Source organism: Callithrix jacchus, chromosome 15 (genome assembly GCF_049354715.1).
Source record: "Callithrix jacchus isolate 240 chromosome 15, calJac240_pri, whole genome shotgun sequence".
NCBI classification, from domain to species: Eukaryota; Metazoa; Chordata; class Mammalia; order Primates; family Cebidae; genus Callithrix; species Callithrix jacchus.
In genome coordinates this window covers 89,459,772-89,468,548 of record NC_133516.1, presented here as the reverse complement: position 1 = coordinate 89,468,548, position 8,777 = coordinate 89,459,772, and the positions used below count along the sequence as shown (strand labels likewise).

General features: G+C 39.4%; 1 pseudogene; it reads right to left on the bottom strand.

Annotated features, from left to right (window-relative positions):
* Positions 1–4,056: 4,056 nt before the first annotated feature.
* Positions 4,057–8,194, bottom strand: LOC144579608 (disheveled-associated activator of morphogenesis 1 pseudogene; annotated as a pseudogene).
* Between the last annotated feature and the right edge of the window lie 583 nt (positions 8,195–8,777).

Below are 8,777 nucleotides of genomic sequence, written 5' to 3'. Positions count from 1 at the left end.
TGCATACAATCTTAATACATGATAAACCTTACCATGAGGACATGACACAGGTGTGGTGTAAATATCCTGACCATTCTACCATGAGATGCTAAATGTGACTACTCACTGATGATTCTAAAATACTTGAAAATTTATTAATAACCTCTAATCCCAGATATTTTAATTAAATATGTGAACTAACCGCATGCAAGCAATCATGTCATGCATCTTATTAACTGTGACTATGGACAAATGATTCCCCAATCTGAAACTCACAATTCTCATCTGTGAAATTATTTAAGAATACATTTAGTGTTATTAAATGCTTTTAATGAACTAATAAAGTGCCTTTTTTTTTTTTCTGAGACAGAGTCTCACTCTGTTGCCCAGGCTGAAGTGCAGTGGCATGATCTTGGCTCAGTGCAACCTCCACTTCCTGGGCTCAAGCAATTCTCCTCCTGCAGCTTCCCAAGTAGCTCGGATTACACATGTCTGCTACCATACTGAGCTAATTTTTTGTATTTTTAGTAGAGATGGGGTTTCATCACTTTGTCCACACTTGCCTTGAACTCCTGACCTCGTGATCCACCCTCCTCAGCCTCTTGGATTACCAGTGTGAGCCACTGTGCCTGGCTCGAAAGTGCTTCTTATATAACAAAATGCAATAAATAAATGCTGCAGGTATATTATTCATTAAAATATTACTGACCTTTAGTGAAATGTTTGTCATTCTGCATGAGTGATCAGACTTTGTACAGAACCTCGGTTATCACCTGCTATCTCTCTCATCTGACCATAGACCAGGTGTCATTACCAAATGTGAGGACAGATGGGTTTAGCTTCAGAAGCCCATGGTTTCTGGGACAGCTGTGCTGAAGGATGGTCCTAGTCTGATCCTTCCTGTAGAATGAAGTCTCCATTTCCCTCCTGTTTATTTTGGATCTTCACAGCTTCCATTATGATTATTTCTCTTATAGCTTCCTCTTGTCTCTTGTGCTCCTAAATGCACCATAGATGTATGTGCGCTCTTCAGGGCAGAAAAGGCAGTTTCTAGTCTCCTGCCAGCCACCAAGCCACAGAGCAGGATGCTCAGATATCACTCTGTAGATTGTTGGGTGACTCCTGCTGGAACACTCATAAGCAGCAAAATTCTCAATGTCCTGCTTTATCTGCGTCTTGGCTGGGGCATGCCTTGGAGTCATGAAAACATAAAGTAAAGAAAGTATTCTTCAATTCCTTGTCACTTTTTTTTCACTCATCTCTAGTTATTGAAATTAATACCCAGCCAACACATAGACACAGGGAGGGGAGCATCATATACTGGGGTCTGTTGAGGGGGCTAAAGTTGGGGAGTGATAGCATGGGGAGAAATGCCATAGTCTGCACATGTACCCCAGAACCTAACTTACAATAAAAAAAATACCCAGCCAAGAAAACAGACCCAGAGAGGCTACAGAAAGACTGGGTGTACTAAGACATATATCTTATGGACTCAGCTTCTCACAGCATGTTTGGAAACTTCCAGTTAGTTTGTATCCCAAATAAGCCCAAGAGGAACCACCTCAGTTGATTTGGAGACTCCAGGAACACACACAACAAATAAATATGAGTGCAGAAGATTTGATGGAGAAAGTGATAGGAGGTAGATGGTTTCCACAGGCAGAGCTGCATTAATCCACAGCAGGCACATGTTGCCTGGAAGCCCAGTGCTGAGACCCACTCTTTGCAAAGCACTGAAGTACCAGCCCCTGGTGGAAAACTGCAGCCCCAACAGGATAGTCTCATGTTCTTGTTTGTGTCAGTTCTGGCCTTCTTTAGTGGCACTGGGTAAACTTGAGCAACAGGCAGAGCGTATCAGCGTGGGTCTGGGACATGTTCCAGGTTATTTCCAGTCCCAATTTCCATGACCTTTGAGCATTGCCCTGCTAAACCTTAATGACCAAGGGACTGCCCCCACCATTCTTCAGCAGCACGGTGACTCTATCCACTGGGGAAAATGAGAGAAACATGAGCTCAAAGCTTTGCCTGCAACCCGGTGCCAGGCTGGCCATGGTGAAATCCAACACAAGACAAAACCCAGTAGCCTTGACTCCAGGCTGGTGCCTGTGAACAGAGCTACTAGACCTGCCACTGTGCCAGATAGAGACTCCCAGCCTTGGTGAGACATCTTGTGTCCCAGCCCACATCACCACTGATGCTTTGCAGCAGCCTTGAGACACAAATAAACCTCAGTGGCAGGCAGGCTGTAGCAACGTGGGTCTTAGTTATTACCCTGAGCTGTACTGGTCTCTGGCTGTGGGCTTTGGGTGTGACCCAGCATTACAGCAGCTGTGGTAGCCATGGGACTGCGGTTCTCATCCTCTCCTTGCCCCAGGAAGCACAGCACAGACAGAGGCAGTGTCTGCTTCAAAGAAGATGAGTGAAGCAGGCACATGTTGCCTTGAAGCCCAGCACTGGGCCCCGCACTGTGCAGAGCACTGAAGTGCCTGATCCCAAGCAGGGGACCATAAACAGAACCTCTGGGCCTGTCCCAGTCCCATGGAAAAACCTGCAAAGCCAGTGGATTGGGGTAGCCACTTCAAGCCCTCCTCTACTTCTTTCATGTCAGAACAACACAGCAACTTAGAACATATGGCAAACCTAGGCTTAAAGCCCTCTCTAATGCTGAAAAGGAAGCAGTGACCACAGGAGAACACAATAACCAACCTGCTTAGAATCTCTGAAAGAATGAGCACAAACAAAGCCAGACTGCTGAAGCTGTAATAAATACCTAATCTTTTTTTTTGTACACCCAATGAATTCATCTCTTTATTGCATATTGCTTTTTAAAAAAAATGGACAGTCTCATTACACATACATTTTTTTTTCTCAGTACTACCTAGCAACAGTCCTGCACCAAAAGACTACGTGGTTCCAACTACTAAGCTAATAAGATAGAAGACATGTCATTAAATTTACAATTATGCATTTTCTTTTTGGCATTAATTAAAAAAAGAAAAACTTTAAAATACACACCCAAGAGAGAAAAGTGGCTACTTACACCAGCACCAATCTAAAAAGTTTTTTTTTTTTTTTCAATAATGGCACATGGAATTACCTGCACACAGTTTTCTGGGAAAGAAACGAAAAATGGAAATGGCAAAGGAGGCCCACCGGGATGGCCGTATCAAGGAAGGATGATTAAAAGGGGCAAGAGGGACATGCTACACAAACTTGCTCCTTTATGTGACTTTCCCTCCACCTGTCATTCCTTAAACTGTAAGACAAAGCCATTTTCAAAATACAGTTCTAAAATTGAGCCACACCAAATTTCTTCTGCTACAAATAGAAAAGAATATACATAGAGGCACTTTAGTTAAAAAGCAGACAAATCCTTCATTATATTCCAATCCTCCTCATCTCCAAGCCTTTTTCAGCCAAGTCTCTATCTGCACCTTTAACATGGTGTTATTGCAGACCTGGGCTAACTCAGGATTGGGGGAATGCAACCTCTGCTTTGTATTTATGACTGTTTTATTTGCTAGTCACTTATTTCCATATAATGTGTAGAAAGTCACTAAATTTACAATGAGGAAAAGAAGTAAAACCACAGCTCTGGACAACTCTGAGAGCACTATTTCACACATAGCACAGATACCTCGCTATCTGTGCTAAGCATTATAGTTTATACAAATTGTTTTTAAATGGTATGATTTCTGTACAGTGCACACATTGGTATTTTATTCATCCCTCAATAACGCCATTAGAATGTAAGCTCTTTGCGGGCAGGGACTCTGTCTTGCTTACCATTGTAGCCTTATTATGCCTGGTACATAGCAGGTACTTAATAAATATTTGTTAATTGACTGAAAGACTCAATTTAGTGAGTAAATAATGTTCTAGTGCAACAGGACAAACTACTCTCTCCACAGGAAACCCAACCACAACAGGACTGATAGAAAGAAAAGAGAAAACGTTAGCCCCATCCCCAACTACAAATAAATAAATCAAAGCAAAAAAAAAAAAAAAAGTAACAGTTCTCTTTATATATCACATAATTTAAGGATATTAAGAGTTAGTAGGTTAATGGCAAGCATCTATATTTTCTAATGTTGTTTTTATTCATGTCTTCCTGAGAGCTTTATTTTTTTGGACTGAAATTTTACAGGTAGCTTTACTGACACACAATTTTAAAATGACAACACATTAACAGCAATCACTTCAAATGTACATAGAGATAAATAGATCTGGGCATCTCTGCTGATATTGACATTTTGTGCATTCTTTATGTGTCCTTTAGTCCAGACCTATATTTACAGAAAATGCAGCTTGTCCTACAAAACAGAAAATAGAAACTATAACAAAAAGGCACCCCATTAAAAATTTTTAGTAATCTTTATCCTTTCAGAGAATTCTTCCTTTAAGTCTTGGGTGAGATATTTTTAAGGTTTATATGTCTATATTGTTAGAGCAAGCACACTCTGGCAATGTTGTTCTTTGACAAAAGCACAGTTTGCATTTAGTGTTTTTTCAGAAAATCTGAAAAAATTATCAAGAGCACTTGGCAGAGATAACTTGATGAAATTAAGTGAAAACATTGATGTCCAACTTTGAAATATACAAAAAATTCTGATTGACATTCTACATAATTCAAATTGTGTTCAAGATGTTCTCAAACATTTATAGACTGTATCCCCACACCAATGTCAGCAATTCTAAGCCCATCCTATTACTGATGTGATGCATCAACATCACATTGTCAGCTATCAAAAAACATTTTAAATCTATATTTTTCCAACTTCAGTTCTATCAATGAAAATAATTTCAAAGGATATCAAGATTGGAAAGCATAAAATATTTTGCAAGCTTTTTTTCATTTTGTTTTTCCTTCTGTTTTGTCTTTGAATCTAGGGAATATCTCTGTCATCTTTTTCAGGAGATAGTATTGTGCTTCTGAACAGTCATCGTGTTCAGGGAAAGAAAATGAGCCACATTCAAAGTGAATGCATACACGAAAGGTTTCGGCGCACATACAATAGCATATCTTTTTAACCATACATGTAGGTCTCCAGACAACACTCAGACATCTATGTACATTTTTAAATATATACACACATATATATACACACACACATTTACACACACATACATTCATGCATTCGCTCACAGATAGGAAAAAATTGCCACTGTTTGGATTGCAGGGCAGTGTAATGAAACGTTCTAGTTACTTTATAGGGCTCCTAATGAGCTTTCTAAAAAAAGTGTTCATGGAAAATTAGAAATTAAGTTTTGTGACTGGTCTCTCTCTGCTGCTGTCAGCCATCTGGTTTGTAATGCATTTGCGATTCCGTTTTAATTTAGAAAGGTCTTTGTCAAACACTTCTCTTGAGCATAAAGCTGAAACAAGGTAATCAAAATCTCCACTTTCTTCACTATTCTCTTTAGCTTTTCTCATTTTATGTTCCCTTTCACGTTGTTCTTTGAGCTGAGTTTCCATGTGAGCTCGACGCTCTTCTTCCTCCTTCCTCTTTCTCATATTTTCATTTTCTTGTTTGGCTTCTGACACAGCTTGAAGAAGTTGATGAAATATGCCAAAGAACTCATCTGGTTGTATTTTGCCAGCCTCTTCTCCAAAGTGCTTCACTGCTTTAGTAAACAGGTCTTTAGCTTCTGCTAGAAGATCTTCAGCATCAGAGAAACTGAAGCTGGCTACTATGATGAACTGGCTGATAACAGACACAAACTTATCTCCAGGTTGTGGAGGCTGAGACTTCTGATATTCCAGCTTCGTCTCTACTGCTTTCAAGCCACTTCTCAAGGTACTTATTTCTTTGTCCAGCTCAGTCATGTTTACTTTCGCAGCTTGAGGAATATCCTGCAATTCTTCATTTAGATTGAAGACACTGGGGCACTTATTTTCCACAATAGTGATGAGATAGTGCAAAAGGGTAATATTTTTGTCAATGCTGGATTCTGTGTCAGCAGTTTTGTTTAGGCTAGATATCTTTAATCCATAGGCATTCCCTCTTTGTCCTTTATTTATATAGTTTCCAAATGCCAGAACCACCTCCAGCAACTGCTTGAGGGCACTGCTCCTAAACACCTCTTCTGAGCCAGAACAAATTTCTTCTACTTTAGGTTTCACTTCTGCCACACGCTCTGCAAACTTCTTATTGAAGTACAACAATTGCAACCTTTACTGATAGTGATTAATTCGGCTCATCTCAAAAAGGAACCCATCAGCCTTTGCCATCCAATCCAGTTGGTGTTTATGTTCCTCCAACGGGTCAATGTCACTTTTTTCAGAAACAAATTTCAAGAGCTGTTCCAACATGTCCTTGGGCAGACCTTCCTGCTCATCCATTGTTAGAACTGCCCATTTGATTTCATCATTGGATAATTTCAACCTCGATAGAACAATGTTGCAATTTTGAGCTCTCCAACCATCAGTCACCGAAAGCTCTTTGACTTTAAGTTTGGAACTCAGAGTGTCATCAATGGCATCTGCTTCTTTCTGCTGTCTTTGATAGGCAGAGAAGGTTCTTTCCAGGTCTTCAAGATCTAGAAGTTTGAAGACTTTTGTATCATCAATTTTGGTCTATACTGTTCCTTCCAGTTTGTTCTCCGGCAGTTTACAATACCTAATCATTTAATGTGCTTATTTTATGCCCACAAGTATCAAACACATTCTTAAAACCATGACTTGAAAAATAGAGCACCAGAGATTGACAATAAAGTCATGAAGACGTGTGGTCTTATAGTCAAAGATTTCAAAACATGTGTTGTAAGAAAACTCCAAAGAATATATCAGTAAAACACAGAGAAACAATTCGAGATTTAAAAAAATATTTTTGAAAGAAAATGCTATTTAAATTTTAATAAGGATTGCAGATGATTTTGGTAGTTTAGACATATTGACAATATGGTCATCTGATCTATGAACATTAGATTCTCTAAGAATATAGAAAATAATAGTAATTTTCATATTCCTACACAATAATAAACACAGAATACTTCTGTGACAGATGTGTGTGGTTCTTTCCACACATCAAAAGCAAGAGATTCTGCAGCAGCTTCTCCAGCAGACAGCAGCAAGTGTCCTCTAATTCACCTGAATTCAGACCCTTCCTGGAGATAAAATCAGATCCACAGGTTAAGGCCTCCAGCCCACGTGATGCCCCTCACCCCCACTTCAGACACCAGTTGCAAATCTGGACCTCCTCAAATTCTGACTGAGCAGCTCTACCTTGGAGTTACTATGAACACCACCTCAGGTTCAATTAATTTGCTATAGAGGTTCATAGAACTCAAGTAAACACATTACTTATTACTGATTACAAGTAAATACTTTATTGATTTACTTGTTTACCCATTAACTATAAAGGATACTACAAAAAATACAGATGAACAGGCAGATGGAAGAGCTATACAGGGAAAATATGTGGGAAAGAGCATGGAGCTTCTGTGGTCTCTCTGGATGCACCACCCTCTAGAAACCTCCAAGTGATCCTATCATTAGCCATTGGTGAGAGATTCAGTACTTATCCGCACAAGGAGGTTTGGCATAGGGATGAACATTCCAACCCTCTAATCACAGGGTAGGTTCACCTGGCAACCATGTCAATCAATGTTTGGTGGCAACCCCAAACTAATGGTCATCTCATTAGTATACAAAAAAAAGAACTCATCACTTTGTAGATTTGAATATTTTAAAAGCTCTAATTTAAGACACAGGAACAAAGCAAAGTAGCTATTTCCCAATAGCACAGAGTTTATTTCTATAGCAAATGTGTTTCTGCTTTTAATCGTGGGATATTTGGGTTTTCACTAGTCTGAAAACCTCAATCAAAATGTGAACTCTAGAGCTCAACTAAAAAGCAAGACTCAATTACATGCTGCCTACAAGAAATGCACTTTACATGTAAAGATACTAATTGATTTAAAAGTTGAATAGGGGCCGGGCGCGGTGGCTCAAGCCTGTAATCCCAGCACTTTGGGAGGCCAGGCGGGTGGATCAAGAAGTCAAAAGATCGAGACCATCCTGGTCAACATGGTGAAACCCCGTCTCTACTAAAAATAGAAAAAATTAGCTGGGCATGGTGGCGCGTGCCTGAAATCCCAGCTACTCAGGAGGCTGAGACAGGAGAATTGCCTGAACTCAGGAGGCGGAGATTGCGGTGAGCCAAGATCACGCCATTGCACTCCGGCCTGGGTAACAAGAGCGAAACTCCGCCTCAAAAATAAATAAATAAATAAATAAAAATAAAAGTTGAATAGGACTAATGTCAACACTTGACAGAATAAAGCTGAGCCGGAGTGGCTGTTTAATACCAAAGTAGACTTTACAACAAAAAATAGTCCCCACTTATAAACAAGGTCATATCTCCATGATAAAATGCTCAATTAGTCAAGAAGACACAAACATGCTAAATGCTTATGTCCTGAATAACATAATAGCTTCAAAATATATGAGGCAAAATGGATAGAGCTTCAGAAAGAAACAGAAAATTTTAAAGTAACCTGAAGTTTCAATAACCTTTACTCAATACGTGATAGAATAAGGAGGCAGAAATCAATGAGAATAGAGTAGAATGGAACAACAACATGTGTTGCAAGTACCCATGGAGCACTTAGCAAAACAGACCACATTCTAGGCCATATAATGTCTCTCAATGGAAAAATTAAATGAAAAGGGTTTAGGTATGCGCTGTGACCACAAAACAGTCAAATTAGAAATTAATAGCAAAAACAGCTCTAGGAAGTACTCAAACATTTGGAAACTAAGTAACACAAGTTTAAATAACCCCGAATGAAATAAG